Source organism: Saccopteryx bilineata, chromosome 7, assembly GCF_036850765.1.
Source record: "Saccopteryx bilineata isolate mSacBil1 chromosome 7, mSacBil1_pri_phased_curated, whole genome shotgun sequence".
NCBI classification, from domain to species: Eukaryota; Metazoa; Chordata; class Mammalia; order Chiroptera; family Emballonuridae; genus Saccopteryx; species Saccopteryx bilineata.
In genome coordinates this window covers 23832359-23850669 of record NC_089496.1, presented here as the reverse complement: position 1 = coordinate 23850669, position 18311 = coordinate 23832359, and positions in this window count along the sequence as shown.

The window sequence follows — 18311 nt, the reverse complement described above, 5'->3', positions numbered from 1 at the left end:
TCTTCCCATTTTTTTATTGGATTGTTTGTTTGTTTGTTGTTGAGTTTTATGAGTTCTTTATATATTTTGGATATTAGGCCCTTAGCTGAGCTGTTGTTTGAAAATATCATTTCCCATTTAGTTGGCTGTCTGTTTATTTTGTTGTCAGTTTCTCTTTCTGAGCAAAAACTTCTTAGTCTGATGTGGTCCCATTCATTTATTTTTGCCTCACTTTCCCTTGCCTTTGGAGTCAAATTCATAAGATTCTCTTTAAAACCAAGGTCCATGAGTTTAGAACCTATGTCTTCTTCTATGTACTTAATTATTTCAGGTCTTATATTTAGGTCTTGATCCATAGCACGTCTTAATATATATGCACCAAACCAAGGAGCACCAAAATATATAAGACAGCTATGGACTGACCTTAAAACAAAAACTGACAAAAATACAATCATAGTTGGAGACCTCAATACACAGCTGACGGATCTAGATCGTTCATCCAAACAGAAAATCAATAAAGAAATATTAGCCTTAAACGAAACACTAGAGCAATTGGATATGATAGACATCTACAGGACATTTCATCCCAAAGTGACAGAGTACACATTTTTCTCTAGTGTACATGGAACATTCTCAAGAATTGACCATATGTTGGGCCACAAAAATAACATCAGCAAATTCAGAAAAATTGAATTTGTACCAAGCATATTTTCTGATCATAAAGTCTTGAAACTAGAATTCAACTGCAAAAAAGAGGTAAACAAACCCACAAAGATGTGGAAATTAAACAACATACTCTTAAAAAATGAGTAGGTTAAAGAGAAATAAGCACAGAGATCAAAAGATACATACAGACAAATGAAAATGACAATACGACATCAGAATCTCTGGGATGCAGCAAAAGCAGTGATAAGAGGGAAGTTCATATCACTTCAGGCCTATATGAACAAACAAGAGAGTGCCCAAGTAAACCACTTAACTTCACATCTTAAGGAACTAGAAAAAGAAGAACAGAGACAACCCAAAACCAGCCAAAGAAAGGAAATAATAAAAATCAGAGCAGAAATAAATGAAATAGAGAACAGAAAAAATATAGAAAAATAATAATATAACAAGGAGCTGGTTCTTTGAAAAGATCAACAAAATTGACAAGCCCTTGGCAAGACTCACCAATGAAAAAAGAGAAAGGACTCATATAAACAAAATCCAAAATGAAAGAGGAAAAATCACCACAGATATCATAGATATACAAAGAATTATTATAGAATACTATGAAAAACTATATGCCACCAAATTCAACAATCTAGAAGAAATGGATAAATTTCTAGAACAATACAACCTTCCTAGACTGAGTCATGAAGAAGCAGAAAGCCTAAACAGACCAATAAGCAGGGAGGAAATAGAAAAAACTATTAAAAACCTCCCCAAAAATAAAAGTCCAGGCCCAGACAGCTATACTAGTGAATTCTATCAAACATTCAAAGAAGACTTGGTTTCTATTCTACTCAAAGTCTTCCAAAAAATTGAAGAAGAAGCAACACTTCCAAACACATTTTATGAGGCCAACATAACCCTCATACCGAAACCTGGCAAGGACAGCATAAAAAAAGAAAACTACAGCCCTGGCCGGTTGGCTCAGCGGTAGAGCGTCGGCCTAGTGTGTGGAGGACCCGGGTTCGATTCTCGGCCAGGGCACACAGGAGAAGCGCCCATTTGCTTCTCCACCCCTCCGCCGCGCCTTCTTCTCTGTCTCTCTCTTCCCCTCCCGCAGCCAAGGCTCCATTGGAGCAAAGATGGCCCGGGCGCTGGGGATGGCTCTGTGGCCTCTGCCTCAGGCACTAGAGTGGCTCTGGTAGCAACATGGTGATGCCCAGGATGGGCAGAGCATCGCCCCCTGGTGGGCAGAGCATCGCCCCATGGTGGGCGTGCCGGGTGTATCCCAGTCGGGCGCATGCGGGAGTCTGTCTGACTGTCTCTCCCTGTTTCCAGCTTCAGAAAAATGCAAAAATAAATAAATAAATAAAAATAAATTAAAAAATAAATAAAGAAAGAAAGAAAGAAAAGAAAACTACAGACCAATATCTCTAATGAATACAGATGCTAAAATACTAAACAAAATACTAGCAAATTGAATACAACAACATATTAAAAAATAATACATCATGATCAAGTGGGATTCATCCCAGAATCTCAAGGATGCTTCAACATACATAAAACAGTTAACGTAATACACCATATCAACAAAACAAAGAACAAAAAACTACATGATCTTATCAATAGATGCAGAAAAGGCATTCGATAAAATACAACACAATTTTATGTTTAAAACAGTCAACAAAATGGATATAAAAGGAAAATATCTCAACATGATAAAGACCATTTATGATAAACCATCATCTTACATCATATTAAATGGCATAAAACTGAGGACTTTCCCCCTTAAATCAGGAACAAGACAGGGTTGTCCACTCTCTCCACTCTTATTTAACGTGGTGCTAGAAGTTCTAGCCAGAGCAATCAGACAAGATAAATAAATAAAAGGCATTCATATCGGAAAAGAAGAAGTAGAGGTTTCACTTTGTGCAGATGATATGATCCTATACATCGAAAACCCCAAAGAATCCACAAAAAGACTACTAGAAACAATAAACCAATACAGTAAGGTCACAGGATACAAAATTAATATACAAAAGTCCATAGCCTTTCTATATGCCAACAACGAAACATTAGAAAACGAACTCAAAAAAATAATCCCCTTCATGATTGCAACAAAAAAATAAAATACCTAGAAATAAACATAACAAAGAATGTAAAGGACCTATATAATGAAGACAACAAACCATTGTTAAGGAAAATCAAAAAAGATATAATGAGATGGAAAAATATTCCTTGTTCTTGGATAGGAAGAATAAATATAATCAAAATGACTATATTACCCAAAGCAATATACAAATTTAATGCAATTCCCATAAAAATGCCAATGATATTTTTTAAAGAAATGGAACAAAAAATCATCAGATTTATATGGAACTATAAAAAACCCCAAATAGCCAAAGCAATCCTAAGAAAAAAGAACGAAGCTGGGGGCATTACAATACCTGACTTCAAATTATATTATAGAGCCACGACAATCAAAACAGCATGGGATTGGCAGAAAAATAGACACTCAGACCAATGGAACAGAACAGAAAGCCCAGAAATAAAACCACATGTATATGGTCAAATAATTTTTGATAAAGGGGCCAACAACACACAATGGAAAAAAGAAAGCCTCTTCAACAAATGGTGCTGGGAAAACTGGAAAGCCACATGCAAAAGAATGAAAGCCGACTATAGCTTGTCCCCTTGTACTAAAATTAATTCAAAATGGATCAAAGACCTAAATATAAGACCTGAAACAATAAAGTACATAGAAGAAGACATAGGAACTTAACTCATGGACCTGGGTTTTAAAAAGCATTTTATGAATTTGACTCCAAAGGCAAGAGAAGTGAAGGCAAAGGTAAATGAATGGGACCACATCAGACTAAGAAGTTTTTTCACAGCAAGAGAAACTGACAACAAAATAAACAGACAGCCAACTAAATGGGAGATGATATTTTCAAACAACAGCTCAGATAAGGGCCTAATATCCAAAATATGCAAAGAACTGATAAAACTCAACAATAAACAAGCAATCCAACAAAAAAATGGGAAGAGGACATGAACAGACACTTCTCCCAGAAAGAAATACAAATTTGCCAACAGATATATGAAAAGATGCTCATCTTCTTTAGTTATTAGAGAAATGCAAATCAAAACTACAATGAGATACCACCTCACACCTGTTAGATTAGCTATTATCAACAAGACGGGTAATAGCAAATGTTGGAGAGGCTGTGGAGAAAAGGGAACCTTCATTCACTGTTGGTGGGACTGTAAAGTAGTACAACTATTATGGAAGAAAGTATGGTGGTTCCTCATAAAATTAAAAATAGAACTACCGTATGACCCAGCAATCCCTCTACTGGGAATATACCCCCAAAACTCAAAAACATGGGTACATAAAGACACATGCAGCCCCATGTTCATTGCAGCATTGTTCACAGTGGCCAAGACATGGAAACAACCAAAAAGCCCTTCAGTAGATTACTGGACAGGATAAAGAAGATGTGGTACATATATACTATGAAATACTACTCAGCCATAAGGAATGATGACATTGGATCATTTATAACAAAATGGATGGATCTTGATAACATTATACAGAGTGAAATAATTAAATCAGAAAAAACTAAGAACTGCATGATTCCATACATAGGTGGGACATAAAAACGAGACTAAGAGATATGGACAAGAGTGTGGTGGTTATGGGGGGGTTGGGGAGGAGAGGGAGGGATATGGGAAGAGGGAAAGGGAGGGGTACAAAGAAAACCAGATAGAAGGTGACAGAGGACAAATTGACTTTGGGTGACGGGTATGCAACATAATTGAATGACAAGATAACCTGGAAATGGAGATGTTTTCTTTGAACATATGTACCCTGATTTATTAATGTCACCCCATTAAAATTAATAAAAATTTTTAAAAAATAAAATAAAATAAGAATGTTGTTAAAGATGACTAAAGTATTTTCCTAACCTTTGGAGACTCCCCTTAAAATTACCTGTGGTTTAGAAACAAAATACTGATATGGATGAAGCCATAATCTAATGGTTAGCACATCTTCTCACTTAAATTGTTGAAAGGGATAATTAAACAATAATCTCAGAGCTTGAGGATTGTGCTGGTCATTTGCACAGAAAGAACTAGCACAAGGTGAGTGAATGCAGGCGATAAAGACCAGAATGCTGGCTGCAAAGATTCAAGAAGGACAGAAAAAATCTAAGAAAATTCTAGTCTCTGCTCTGGAAGGACTTGTATGATAGATGCCAGGGGGAAATAGTAACCATTGGAAGCCAGAGGGCTTCAGATAGGCAAAAATTCCGGCTCGGCTCGCCTGTTGCAAGGATATGGCAACATCCTGAGTAAGAACAACTAAGATAGTGATCATTTTGGCAACAATCAGCAGGGACAACAGTCAAAGGCAACATGCCCTAGGGGAACAACCTAAAAGGTGTTCACTCCTAAAATATATGAAATATAATATATGCCCTAAAAATATGGGAAATGCTTTTGAGTATCCTAGTTAAGGGCCACCAGGTAATAATTGAATTTTATCCTTAACAATAACGATCATTGATTGAGTGGCTACTCTATGAGGGCCACTATATTATGTACTTATGTATACTGCCTCATATACTGTTTATATAGTTTTTACAGCTGAGGAACTGAGCTCAAAAAGGTTCTGGAATTTTTCTAAGATCTTACAGCAAATAAGTGGCAGACCCAGGAAATGAACCTAAGGATACATGATTCCAAGTACATCTTCTATTTATTGAACCACACAGTGTCTCAAAACAAATACAGGGATTGGCAAAAGTAGGTCTACAATTGTTTGTATGGAAAATAATACAATAATTAATAATAATACAAGACCAAACTTGGTGTTTTGTGTACTCACAACTATAAACCTACTTTTGTCAACCCCTGTATGCTAAAAGAGAGGACACTTGACATATGATTAAAAAATAATGCACTTGTGTAGGAAGAAGTAGCACAACCTCTTTCAAATGTGAATGAAAAGTACTGTCTACCATTAATTCTACATCTTGTAAAAGTATCCTTCAGGAATGACAGTGAAATAAAGACATTCTTAGATGAAGATTAACTTTAAAAATGTGCCTACGCCTGACCAGGCGGTGGCGCAGTGGATAGAGCCTCGGACTGGGATGTAGAGGACCCAGGTTCGAGACCCCGAGGTCTCCAGCTTGAGCGCGGCTCATCTGGTTTGAGCAAAAGCCCACCAGCTTGAACCCAAGGTTACTGGCTCCAGCAAGGGTTGCTCCGTCTGCTGAAGGCCCTTGAACCCAAGGTTGCTGGCTCTAGCAAGGGGTTGCTCCGTCTGCTGAAGGCCCGCGGTCAAGGCACATATGAGAAAGCAATCAATGAACAACTAAAGTGTTGCAACGTGCAATGAAAAACTAATGATTGATGCTTCTCATCTCTCTCCGCTCCTGTCTGTCTGTCCCTGTCTATCCCTCTCTCTGACTCATTGTCTCTGTAAAAAAAAAAAAAAAAAAAAAAAAAAAAATGTGCCTACAACAGACCTACTTCTAAGCAGTGACTAACTCAAAGCCTTGGGAATAGGAATTCCATTCTTCAGTTTGATCTGGGCTAAGACCCTCTAGTCTTGTCCTCCTTTTCCCTTTGGATTCTTTAGTTCTATCTCCTCCTCTCACAACTGGCATGTCAGACGCTCCATATAAGCATGTAATGCTTAACTCACCAAAAGTAACTAGCTTTAGGTTAATATTATTTTCAGTCAATCATACTGAAGGACAAACCTAAACTGATTGAAATAATCTTATTTCAATATCTTATTTCAATATGAAATATAGTCTTATATTGATGCTATAATATAACTATAATTAGTGGGTAACTGTTCCAATCACTATAAGCTAATATTTGTGTGTGTGTGCGTGTGTGTGTGTGTGTGTGTGTGTGTGTGTGTGTGACTGAGACAGAGAGAGGGACAGACAGACAGGAAGGGAGAGAGAGATGAGAAGCATCAATTCTTCATTGCAGTTCCTTAGTTGTTCATTGATTGCTTTCTCATATGTGCCTTAACCGGAGGGGCTACAGCAGAGTGAGTGACCCCTTGCTCAAGCCAGTGAGCTTGGGCCCAATCCAACGACCTTGGACTTCAAGCCAGCAACCATGGGATCATGTCTATGATCCCATGCTCAAGCCAGCGACCCCGTGCTCAAGCTGGTGAGCCTGCACTCCAGCCGGATGAACCCGTGCTCAAGCCAGCGACCTCAGGTTTTCAAACCTGGGTCCTCTGCATCCCAGTCCGACACTCTGTCTACTGCACCACCTCCTGGTCAGGCAATATACTTTTTTAATTTACCACAAACTTCTTTAAAACAAAAGATAATGGGCTGGTGTTCTGGGTAGTCTTTATAATGCTTTTGATTAAGAATCTGTTCAATACTACCATGTGGTTGTCATTTATGATGTATTGTAGATACTGGAATTTGTGAAGGAATGATCACATTACACTGATAATATTGTTTTAATCTCTATTTAACATGTCTTTAAGCTTTTGGCTTAATCAGAAGTTCCTATATATTTTTATACTTCCTAAAATTATATATTTTAATAAAGCATTTCAGACACTTAAAAAATATAATGCCTTTGTGAATTGCATTGATGGTTGATTGTAATGGTATTTCACCAACAACAAAGAAAAATGCATTTTCAAGGTAATAATGTCACATTTAAAAAAATAAGTTTAGGGAGGCCCTGGGTGGGTCAGTGGATAAAGTGTCGTCCCGGCTCACAATGCATAGAGGGTGGGTTTGATCCTCAGTCAGGGCACCTACAAGAAGCAATCAGTGAGTGCACAGCTAAATATAATAACTAGGTAAAACAATTAATTGATGCTTCTCTCTCTTTCTCTCTCTCTGTCTCTCTTTCTCTACCTCTCTCTCTCCCCACCGCCTCAATTGCATAGATCCTATGCAGTTGGGAGGAAAAGAGGCAGGCAGCCAAAACGAAGCCTGAGCCAAGACTTAAGAATGAAAGGCACAATTACCTGCAATTCCAGAGGTCTTAAATGTTCATTTCTTTTCTTTTCTTTTCTTTTACAGAGACAGAGAGAGAGTCAGAGAGAGGGATAGACAGACAGGAACAGAGAGAGATGAGAAGCATCAATCATTAGTTTTTCGTTGTGACACCTTAGTTGTTCATTGATTGCTTTCTCATATGTGCCTTGACCGCAGGCCTTCAGCAGACCGAGTAACCCCCTTGCTCAAGCCAGCGACCTTGGGTCCAAGCTGGTGAGTTTTTGCTCAAACCAGTTGAGCCTGTGCTCAAGCTGGCGACTTCGAGGTCTCGAACCTGGGTCCTCCGCATTCCAGTCAGATGCTCTATCCACTGCGCCACCTCCTGATCAGGCATAAATGTCCATTCCTTTAGGAGTTTTAAAGCTTACTCTGCTCATCTCTCCTCATTGTCCATTTTCTCCATTGTCATCCTGTGTATTTCTACTTTCTAACTGCTTACTCAAGACATAAGCATAAGTCTCAACAGATTTTTTTTAAATTTATTTACTAGTGGTAAAGGCAATTCAGGTCAGTCATTTAACCCAGTGGTCCCCAAGCCGCGGGCCGCGGACCCGTACTGGTCCATGGGCCATTTGGTACCGGTCCACAGAGAAAGAATAAATAACTTACATTATTTCCGTTTTATTTATATTTAAGTCTGAATGATGTTTTATTTTTAAAAAATGACCAGATTCCCTCTGCTACATCCGTCTAAGTCTCACTCTTGTCACTTGTCTCGGTCACGTGATACATTTATCCGTCCCACCCTAAAGGCTGGTCTGTGAAAATATTTTCTAACATTAAACCAGTCCATGGCCCAAAAAAGGTTGGAGACCACTGATTTAACCTACCAGCAGTGACTCTCCTTTTCTCGAATAAAGAAATGTATTCCCTTCAATGCTGAGGTGGTTGCATTGTACTGTTGACAAAGGTAATTGTTGTAGAAGGTGCACAATTAGCCTGTGTTCTAGCCTTCCTGTCTGTTCCTCATTGATGTTCTCTTTGTGTTGAGGGTAAGAACAAAAAGCGTGGACTTTGTAGTCTGATCTGACTTTGAATTCATGCTCACCTTGAGCAATTTACCTAACCTCTCTGAATCTCAGCTTCCACACATATAAAGTAATGACACTAAAATCAGCCATCCAGCATTGGTGAAATAATATATGCAAAGACTCTAGCACGTTGTCTGGCATATGGTAGCTTCAATGCATTGTAGCTGCTGCGGAAGTACTCACTGGCTCTTTGCTGGGCATCTTATTACAGTCATGTGTGCATAGTATTTTGGTCAAAGATGGGCTGCATATGCAACAGTGGTCCATTGATTATAGTGGAGCTGAGTCTCCTGTAAGAAATGGAAGAATATGTGGTTCAGGAGGATTTTTTTCTCTGATGGGAGCAATATCCCTAGGGCTTGGCAATGGATCGCCTCTTACTTGTCACTTCAATTTGAGTGCACAGATTATAGCCCAGTCAGCCAGCCACTATCTGTTGCAGCACAGGAAGGCTATGTCCCCTGTGCTAGAGATCAGGAGGGTGCCACAGCCCTGCCAAATCTAGCGTGATAGCCTCTACAGAGTTCACTGATGTAAATTCTATGTTAAGAACATAAGGTTCTGTACAAGGACACGGGTCCACAGGAGCAAGTGCCACTGCCACTGTAGTAAAGCTCTCTGTGGTCGTGTGGAGCCAGCCTGCCCTGTGCTTTGGCAATATTTTGGGGTTGTAATGATGTAAAGCATTCATAAGTTTTATTCCATCCATTAATTTGATGCCAGATAGAGCCCTTTGTGCCAAATAGGGCATTGGAAACAAAAACAAATTTTTACATCAAAATATTGAGTGAGTCCTCCGTTCTACACCTCTCCAAGTTAAGCACGCTCTATTTTTATTAGGACCACAAAGCTCCTTTATCTGACCACTACTCCAACATGCAATAGACAAATCACACTGCTATCACAATCCCGTGTCCCTTTATCAAGTCTCCATCTTGATTTCTTATTCCTACTGATCCTCAGGCCCCCTTTCACTGCCCCTGACAGTCACTGTTATGCTGAACTGTGCCTCATCCAACCAGCTTCTCCTCAGTATTTCCAATTAGTTCAGGCCACATGTCTGTTCACAGAGCAGCGCTGACAGCTTCTTTTTTTTCCTTACGATTTTTTTATTGATTGATTTTAGAGAGAGAAGAGCAAGAGACAGAGAGAGAAGGGGGAGGGCAGAAACAGGAAGTATCAACTTCTAGTAGTTGCTTCTTGTATGTGCCTTGACCAGAGAAGCCTAAGGTTTCAAACTGGAAACCTCAGCGTTCCAGGTCACTGCTTTATCCACTGTGCCACTGCAGGCCAGGCTACGGCTTCAATATTCTATTTCTTTTTTTTCTTTTCTTTTCTTTTCTTTCTTTTTGTATTTTTCTGAAGCTGGAAACAGGGAGAGACAGCCAGACAGACTCCTGCATGCGCCCAACCGGGATCCACCCGGCACGCCCACCAGGGGCAACGCTCTGCCCACCAGGGGGTGATGCTCTGCCCCTCTGGGGCGTCGCTCTGCCGTGACCAGAGCCACTCTAGCGCCTGGGGCAGAGGCCAAGGAGCCATCCCCAGCGCCCGGGCCATCTTTGCTCCAATGGAGCCTTGGCTGCGGGAAGGGAAGAGAGACAGAGAGGAAGGAGGGGGGGTGGAGAAGCAAATGGGCGCTTCTCCTATGTGCCCTGGCCGGGAATCGAACCCAGGTCCCCCTGCACGCCAGGCCGACGCTCTACCGCTGAGCCAACCGGCCAGGGCAATATTCTATTTCTAACACTGTCAGAAGGAGGAGGCTTGTGGGATAGAGTTTATAAAGTCTACCGTGGTGGACAGTAATGTCCTAGGCCTTCACATTCACTCACTGTTCACTCACTGAGACCTAAAGGTGCATTTCTCAGCATGTATCCCAGTCGTTAAGCAACACATGACTGTATTGTCACATTCAGATTCAGTTTTTTGAACCATTACTCCAACTGTCAAAAAAGTTTATTCAAAGGTATTATACTAACTGAACATCATATTTACTTTTTTTTTGTTTTAGTGAGAGAAGGGGAGGCAGAGACAGACTCCCATATGTCCCTCGACCAAGGTCCACCCAGCAAGCTCGCTAGGGGGTGATGCTCTGCCCATCTGGGGCATTGTTCTATTGCTCAGCAACTGAACTCTTCCTAGCACCTGAGGCAGAGACCATGGAGTCATCCTCAGGATTCAGGGCCAACTCTCTCCAATTGAGCCATGACTACAGGAGGGAGGGAGGGAGAGAGAAGTGAGAGGAGGAGAGGTGGAGAAGCAGTTGGGTTCTTCTTCTGTGTGCCCTGCCTGAGAATTGAACCTGGGACATAAACTTCTCAGGACAGGAAACTTGTCCTTCTACATATTTGTCAAGTATTGTGTACATGTAGAGAGTTAAATAAATAACAAATATTTCACAGTCAGCATATAAATAAATACCTCAGGTATTAGCTTTAGGCTCTAATTACACTGAATCTATAAATACCTCAGGTATTAGCTTTAGGCTCTAATTACACTGAATCTATGAACATGTGGTATATAAATAAGTTGAGAGCTGGCTACAAAATAATAAAATTATCTTTTGACTTTTTTTTTTAACTTTATTTTATTTTTTTTACAGAGACAGAGAGTGAGTCAGAGAGAGGGATAGACAGGGCCAGACAGACAGGAACGGAGAGAGATGAGAAGCATCAATCATTAGTTTTTCTTTTTTTTTTTTTAATAAATTTTTATTAATGGTAATGGGATGACATTAATAAATCAGGGTACATATATTCAAAGAAAACATGTCTAGGTTATCTTGTCATTAAATTATGTTGCATACCCCTCGCCCAAAGTCAGATTGTCCTCCGCCACCCTCTATCTAGTTCTCTGTGCCCCTCCCCCTCCCCCTAACTCTTTCCCTCCCTCCCTCCCATGTCCTCCCTCCCCCCACCCCTGGTAACCACCACACTCTTGTCCATGTCTCTTAGTCTCGTTTTTATGTTCCACCAATGTATGGAATCATGTAGTTCTTGTTTTTTTCTGATTTACTTATTTCACTCTGTATAATGTTATCAAGATCCCACCATTTTGCTGTAAATGATCTGATGTCATCATTTCTTATGGCTGAGTAGTATTCCATAGTGTATATGTGCCACATCTTCTTTATCCAGTCTTCTATTGAAGGGCTTTTTGGTTGTTTCCATGTCTTGGCCACTGTGAACAGTGCTGCAATGAACATGGGGCTACATGTGTCTTTACGTATCAATTATTAGTTTTTCATTGCGCATTGCAACACCTTAGTTGTTCATTGATTGCTTTCTCACATGTGCCTTGACCGCGGGCCTTCAGCAGACCGAGCAACCCCTTGCTGGAGTTAGTGGACCTTGGGTCCAAACTGGTGAGCCTTGCTCAAACCAGATGAGCCTGCACTCAAGCTGGCGACCTCGGGGTCTCGAACCTGGGTCCTTCTGCATCCCAGTCCGACGCTCTATCCACTGCATCACCACCAGGTCAGGCATCTTTTGACTGTTTTATGTATATTGGTAGCAAGCTGTCAACATGGTTGTGTAGCCAAGGTGTCTCCTACCCTCCATCCTCAAGAGCAAAGCCTCAGCTATCACTCACACCAGGGGTTATACTGAAAGGGCTAGCATAGCTCAAAGGCTAGCCCATTTCTAAGACAGACTCACAGAATCAAACAACAGATTGGTGGTTCAAAGGAAAGGCGGTGGGGAGGGCTAAGTGAGTAGAGAGGATCAACTAGATGGTGATCAGTGGAAACTAGACCCGGTGATAAGCATGCTGTGGTCTAAACAGATGCTGAATTATAGTATTGTACACTTGAAACTTATATAATGTTATAAACCAATGTTACTTCAATAAAACTTATTTTTAATTTGAAAAAGACTAACCCAGTACAATTTCCCTTACTCGAAAACATCAACCACAGTCTAGCTGCTAAAGCCTCTCAGGTAAAAGGCCTCAGCAGGGGTATGCTGTGCTACGTAATTCCTTACTTGTGTGTGTGTTGTTCCTAATTACTGTATGGGTCTTGTTCTGTCTTCTTAACTAATCTTAGGCTCCTAAAAAGTGTCCTTTCCTTCTTTTGTATTTCCTCATGATATTGAATACTTAATCTGGGCTCAAGAATCACCTTTTAAAATTGAATTTATTGGAGTGACATTGGCTAATAAGATTATATAGGTTTCGAGTGTACATTTCTATAATGCATCATCTGTATATTGCATTGTGTCCCACCACCCAAGGTCAAATCTTTCATCATCATATATTTGACACCCTTCACCTTTACTACCCCACTCCATTCCCTCTCATAACCACCATACTGCTGTCATCTGAGTTTTTGTTCCTTCATTTGTTGTGTTTTATCATCTGTTGCTTTAGTTTTATATCCCACATATGAGTGACATTATATGGTTCTTAACTTTTTCTGTCTGACGTATTTCACTCATCGTGATATTCTCAAGGTTCATCCATGTTGTCACAAATGGAAGTATTTCATCCTTTCTTATGGTTGAGTAGTATTCCATTGTATATATTTACCACTCTTCCATCATTTTGGCTAATCACTCATTTCTTTTTTAAGTGTTTTTGAATTGTGTATATGAAATATTTCCAACATACAGAAAAGAACCAAAAAATAATTTGATACATGTGTGCCCAGTACCTGGATTAAACAAATGATGGTATTTTGCCATATTCTCATTAACCCTCTTTTTTGTGTTTAAATGTTAGAAATGCAGAGAAAATCATCCCGTTGCTTCTCTCTTCCTTGTCTCTAAATATAAGCTCTTTCAGTTGATCTAGTTCATTCACATCCCAGGTTTTTTACTACAACATATGTAGTTATCTATAGACTATGTATTACTGTTTTGTGTGCTTTAAAATCTTACATCCCTGGTGGTATTGCATATATCATGCTATTTTCATGTGTCTGTTTTTGATATTTGTCCATGTTGATAGTTGTGAATCCAGCTCATTTATTTTTGCTCCTGATCAGTCACCCATTCCCCTGTAGAGGGGCAGTTTGGCCTTTCACACCTCTTTGCTTTCTAAACAGTGCTGCAGCAAACATCCATAAACATCGCTCCTGGGGCCTGAATCTCTCCAGGCAGCGTTTGATTGATAACAGCTTAGGCACTGAAGCCCACTTGCCCACTCCAAATCCAAGCTCCACCGCCAAGTCACAACGGTGTGTTATATAAGTTACTTGTGCCTCAGTTTCCTCTTCAGTAAATTCAGATAATGATAGCATCTCCTTAAAGAGAATAAAAAATGAGAAAAGTGTCTTATATATACTAAAAGCACTCAGTATATGACAGCAGTTGTTATTAGGGCAGACATTCAGAAAGAGGGTCTGGGCATATTTGACCTTACTAAGTATTGCCAAATTGATTTCCAATTAGTTGTATCAGTTTGCACTCTCACCTACACTACATCAGTTTTTGTCTCCCATATCTTCCCGAGGATTTGGTATCCTTTCAAATGCAAAGGAGGTGGAAGAATGAGATGAGAGGTTGGAAGGAAACAGAGGTGTGCTGGTCATTAGTGATTGAGAAGATCAGATGACCAACAGGAGCAAAAGGAATCAGTGGGAGACTTGGAAAAGTGGAGGAAGGTGAGTTCTTTCAGGGAGAAAATGAAAGATCATTTAGAGTCAGACTCAGTCGAAAGTAAAGTGGCATGGCACTAAGAACCAATGTCAACAGAAGGAGTGTCTAAAGCAGTGTTTCCCAACCGTTTTTGTGCCATGCCCCACCTTAACCTTTCTAAAATTTTTATGTCCCCCCTATGTAACATACATAATTTTTAACATTAAAAAATTGATTTGTTCACTTAATAAACATAAATGATAGGTTCTAGGAAGAAATCACTATGAAATTGTTAACAAAACACAGTAAGTAAAATTTCAAAATATATAATGAAAAACAGAAATTTAAATTCCAAATAATTTTAATACATATTTTTCTATATTAATTTATTATTTTAATTTAGTGTGATCCTTGCACTTGATGCTTGCTGCACAGAGATTTTATATTTGGTTCCAATTTGGTTAACTTTAGTCTCAAGTCTCCATGTTGTGTTATATCCAGCCGATTTCTTTTTTTTACCAGTAAATCATTTACAGCACTAAATCCACATTCAGCTAAAAATGAAGATGGAAACAGTAGCAATAGTTTTCTTGCACATTTGGTTGAATTTGGGTATTTAATTTCTGTTTCCTCAAAAAGCCATGCCATCGCTCCTTTGATATTAAATAAAGCTTTAACTGACTCATCATTGTGCAATTCTGCGAGTTCTTCTTGATACTGCATATTTGATATATCAGACAAATCTACTAACATTGGCTGCATCATCCATGTTGGGAAATCAATTTGTTTTAAATCAGAAAATCTTTCTTTTAAATCAGCCGATAGAATATTCAAATGATTGACAATAACAAGTAAAGCAGTATCAGTTACTTCACATTTTTGGAGCCAATGAAACTGTTTAAAGTTTTTGTTGTTAATATGTTTCTGACATAACTCAATATTGGTAATGAAACCAAATATCTTTGCTTTTGCATCGACAAGAGTTTTATTTGTTCCTTGAAGTTGCTTATTTAATATATTTAGTTTTTCAAAGATATCGGCTAAATAACTCACAAATGCTTTACCATCTATTGTTAACAGATACTTCATTTCAGGTTTGTCGCTTAAAAAATCACTAAGAGTATCAAACAGTTCCATAAATCTTTTCAAACAGTTTCCTTTAGATAGCCATCTTACTTCAGTATGAAGTAAAAATCTCACATGGTCTTCATTTTGTTCTTCACAAAATAGCTTGAAAAGACGCTCACATTTGGCACTAGCTTTAATAGCATTACCACACTTTATTACTGTATGTAATACTTCATTCAGAACAGGCGAGATGTTTTTAGCTATGAATAACACAGTGCACAAGAATCATTTCTGGATTCGCATCTTTCTTCAATTTTAAGCAGCCATTTTTCTTGCCCATCATATTGGGAGCACAAGATGTTATATTTTTCATTGGTATATCATTGACATCTAAGTAGTTTTTTAGCTTATTATATATATCTTTGGAGGTAGTGGTGCTTTCTAATCTTTTACAGAACATCATTTCTTCAGCAAAATGTCCTTTATCAATATATCTTACGTAAGTTATCAATACTGCCTCACTGTCTCTCAAAGTTGATTCATCCATTTGCAAGGAGAATTTTCTTGTTTTCAGCTTTTCAATAAGTTGTTTTTCAATATCCTCACTCATTTCATCTATTCTTCTGCTAACAGTATTGTCACTGAGTGGCATAGCTTTTACATCTTTGTCATCTTTTTCAAGAACCGTTTTAAGAAATGCTGATATTGACGGTTTTATTAAATTCTCTCCTATAGTGTGATTTTCTCCAGTTTTAGCGATGAATAAAGAAATTTGATAACTAGCCTCAAGAACACGATTATTAGTTGAAGTATGAGCAGTAAATAGAGACTTTAATGTTGTTCTTTTTTCAAAATTTTTCTTTAAAGTTTTAAAGTAACTCAAATCTGAATTAATATGAGCACTATGTTTCGCCTTCAAATGCACCTCAAGACGACCTCGTTTCATTGATTCGTTGGTCAAGCATTGCTGGCATTAAAAGACAAAAAGGAATCCGCTCATCGTGAACAGCGGGTATGAACCCAAATTTTAAATATTCCTCCGAATATTGATGAGTTTTTTTCTTGCTTGCACCACTCATTTTACTATGGGCTATAAGAAATAAAAATAAGCCTGACCTGTGGTGGCGCAGTGGATAAAGCGTCGACCTGGAAATGCTGAGGTTGCCGGTTCAAAACCCTGGGCTTGCCTGGTCAAGGCACATATGGGAGTTGATGCTTCCAGCTCCTTCCCCTTCTCTCTCTCTGTCTCTCCTCTCTCTCTGTCTCTCTCTGTCTCTCCCTCTCCTCTCTAAAATGAATAAATAAATAAATAATTTGAAAAAGCATATTCTCTACCTCAAATTTAAAAAATAAATAAATAAAAATAAGATCAATTAAAAATTAAAATATGTGTTAAAATATATTCAATGTGACATAGAGTAAACGTATACTAAAAATTCATATTTAAATGTATATAACACATTTACTACACTACCACCGCAAATCAAAAGGTATCTATATTTTTTCCACTTGACAAAATTTTCTGGAAAGTTATGCTTCTAAAATTAAAATTGTCGTGCATGCACTATTATAGCCCCAATAATATTTATAAAATATTAGTGTTTTCTAGCCCCAATGCAAGAAGTACTTAATAAAGAGTTTAATATTGATAAAAATAAAATCAAATACTTACCAATTATATCTATACAATATATATATGTATATTTATTAAATCAGCGAGCTTTTACAACAGTTTTGACTGACACTTATTTCAAATTAACACCAACTGAATGATGTGAAACACTACAGAAGTTGCGATGGGCCAATTAGGTGAGAATAACTGCGTTGTTTAGCGAGTTTTTAAAACGTCCGGGGTTCCCCGCGGCAGACGGCATGCTCCCCGGTGAACCCAGGACGAAGTTTACTTGACGACGCCAATCACCCAGTTGATATTTTGGTCTCGTCAAACGAAATTATACTTAATAATTATTTACCAGGCCCTGGCCGGTTGGCTCAGCGGTAGAGCGTTGGCCTGGCGTGCGGGGGACCCGGGTTCGATTCCCGGCCAGGGCACATAGGAGAAGCGCCCATTTGCTTCTCCACCCCCCACCCCCTTCTTCCTCTCTGTCTTTCTCTTCCCCTCCCGCAGCCAGGGCTCCATTGGAGCGGAGATGGCCCGGGCGCTGGGGATGGCTCCTTGGCCTCTGCCCCAGGTGCTAGAGTGGCTCTGGTCGTGGAGGAGCGACGCCCAGAGGGACAGAGCATCACCCCCTGGTGGGCAGAGTGTTGCCCCTGGTGGGCATGCCGGGTGGATCCCGGTCAGGCGCATGCGGGAGTCTGACTGTCTCTCCCCATTTCCAGCTTCAGAAAAGAAAAGAAAAAATAATAATTATTATTATTTACCGCAATTATTTAAGAATTGTATTTTTTGTTAAATTTGGCACTGATATCTAGCATTGCATTTAAATGGCCCGGGGCGAAAGAGTTAAAGTCGTGTCGAGTCCATTTTCAAATTGCCCCCCTTAACTATCCAATTGCCCCCCTGTGGGGCGTGGGCCCCACGTTGGGAAACACCGGTCTAAAGTGAATAGCGGAGAAACTGAGTAGACACAGGCCGTTTGGGAATCTGTCACTGACTTCTCAGAGAGGGTCTGAACTTTCTTAGGTGGTTCAAGTGGGGGCAGGGGAACTCTTTCTGAAAAGGAACAAGGAAATAAAGAGTAGCAAAATGTCAGGATTCATATAGTACCCGAGGAGAGGAGACAGAGTTTTACAGAAAGAAGTCAATTGGAAAGATGGTTTTTTTCTGGAGTCGCCTGCGTGACACAGTGTCAGCATCTGCAGCATACCTGTGATTTGTTTGCTGTCCTCCATGTCCTGATTCCATCACACCTGTGTGGCTGTGGTGGCTGTCATTGGAGAGCTGAACCGAACTGGCAAGGCAGGTATTACCATCCCTGCTTTATGGC